The 1,807-nt window shown below is 45.1% G+C and overlaps 1 non-coding gene across 1 annotated transcript; it reads right to left on the bottom strand.

Annotated features, from left to right (window-relative positions):
• Window positions 1-1,140: 1,140 nt before the first annotated feature.
• On the bottom strand, window positions 1,141-1,212 carry Trnag-ucc (transfer RNA glycine (anticodon UCC)). The gene has a single exon. It is a non-coding gene; the product is annotated as a tRNA-Gly (tRNA).
• Between the last annotated feature and the right edge of the window lie 595 nt (window positions 1,213-1,807).

Genomic DNA, 1,807 nt, shown 5'->3' on the forward strand with positions numbered 1-1,807 from the left:
GTCGGTTATTGTAATTGCCAAGCTGTTGTGTCTCTCTAATGCTCTACAGCTGCTGTTGTACAAAATGAACGAATTCCTAGCATTTTCTTAACTGCGTGCCCATTCATTAGGTATAAACAGAGATTCAGTGACAAAGAAATGCTCACTTCGCATCCTGGTACTTGCTTTAAGCTCGTTAGTAAACACGAACTGTCCCGTGATGGAAAAGGGATCTCTAGTTTCTCGTAGCTTCTCGTTTCACCAAACTTCAAGACGATGAAGCACAGTGTTGTGCACAGGCTTGCCAGGGCTGTAATATGGCCGGCCTCTCAAGGCCGCACAACCGTGTTTATTATAGGAAAGTTCGCCCTGTGCTATAAAGGTTGGCGAGTTCACGGGGACGCAAACACTGACTTCGTGTATTATGTTTAACATGGTGCCCTCCACTTGCCCGGCTGCCACAAAAGATTATTGAAGTACAATTGTGCTGCTGACCAGAATCTTCTTTTACTAGCCGTTGAAAATGAAGATGACGCAATAACGTGTAATTCAACATTAACACAAATGCAGTGATGTGACGTAAATTGCAGTGATTTAAGCCACCTGATTTTTTTATCGAGATGCTGAAAGTCGGAAAAAGTCTGGCGAACTGGCGAAGCAAAGACGTTTTTGCACCTTCAGCTGCTGTTTTCAATAGTTTGTTAGACAGTGTGGTTGAAGGGGAGCCATTGCAGTCTGTACTCATGACGGGAAAGCGAACGTCCCAACGACGCGAGTGAATTTAGATTGAAGTCAACTAAGATATTGAAGGAGTTTTGAAAAAGTCAGCAACCGATACGGTTTACTCAGTTATGCTCGGTGCAGCACCGTCACATCCAATGTGAACAAAGTGGACTCCACAACGCATTAAAGTACAAAAGAATCCTACTTGGCGCTGTCCGCAACGTCCCTGCAAATTGTGCTTTGTTATTGCGCACATACGTAACGTACATGTGCGTATTCGCGGCCAAGGAGACCTCGTATTTGTGTTCAATTCAAAACTAAAAAGCGTGTGCAGGTGCGATAATCAAATTACTCCCATAGCTAAAATCGGTGTGTGGAGCTTCATTGCAGTCCCACATTTTTCCGCTGCAATTCAAGCATTATTAACAAAAGAAAACATGCGTCGGCCGGGAATCGAACCCGGGTCAACTGCTTGGAAGGCAGCTATGCTAACCACTATACCACCGACGCTTTTTTTTTCTTTATTGCACATTGAACAAACAGTCCCTACAATGTCTACAATGCTGTTCTAAAACGCATCAGTGTCGGTTTAAAACCCGCTCACCGAACTTCGGTTGGCGAAAACTATTATAAACATCGAAAGAAGACAATTCCTCCAAAATGGGTAGCCACGTAAGCTCCGGGCACTGCATATTAATGACTTCCTTCAGCATACTGACATTCTGAGACTATACCACCGACGCGGACGCTAGGGATTCAGCCTAACGTGACACTGCTAGCGTGGATTGTTTTGTGTGGCGCGCGTGGGAGTAAGAGAAAATGAAACGAAGCGCTGAACAAAAGCGGGCTGATGACTACTGGGGGCAGCTGCTCAGGACGCTGCTCGTGATGTAGTACACTGATGTTCTACTTCTTTTGTACGTTGTGCTTACAACATCCACTTATTCGTGTTGAATGGTGAATGTGAAGAAAAAGTTGTTTAAGAACTGTGGAGGCGGGACCAGATAGTGTACACTCCGCCGGCTTACCACGAAGCACTGATCGTCATCGCAACTTTGGGAAGAGGGCGCTATGAATGGAGGAAATTTCGAAGAAGCCGTAAAGA

Source organism: Haemaphysalis longicornis, unplaced genomic scaffold (assembly GCF_048455015.1).
Source record: "Haemaphysalis longicornis isolate Haplotype H1 unplaced genomic scaffold, Haemaphysalis longicornis Haplotype H1 scaffold_28, whole genome shotgun sequence".
NCBI lineage: Eukaryota > Metazoa > Arthropoda > Arachnida > Ixodida > Ixodidae > Haemaphysalis > Haemaphysalis longicornis.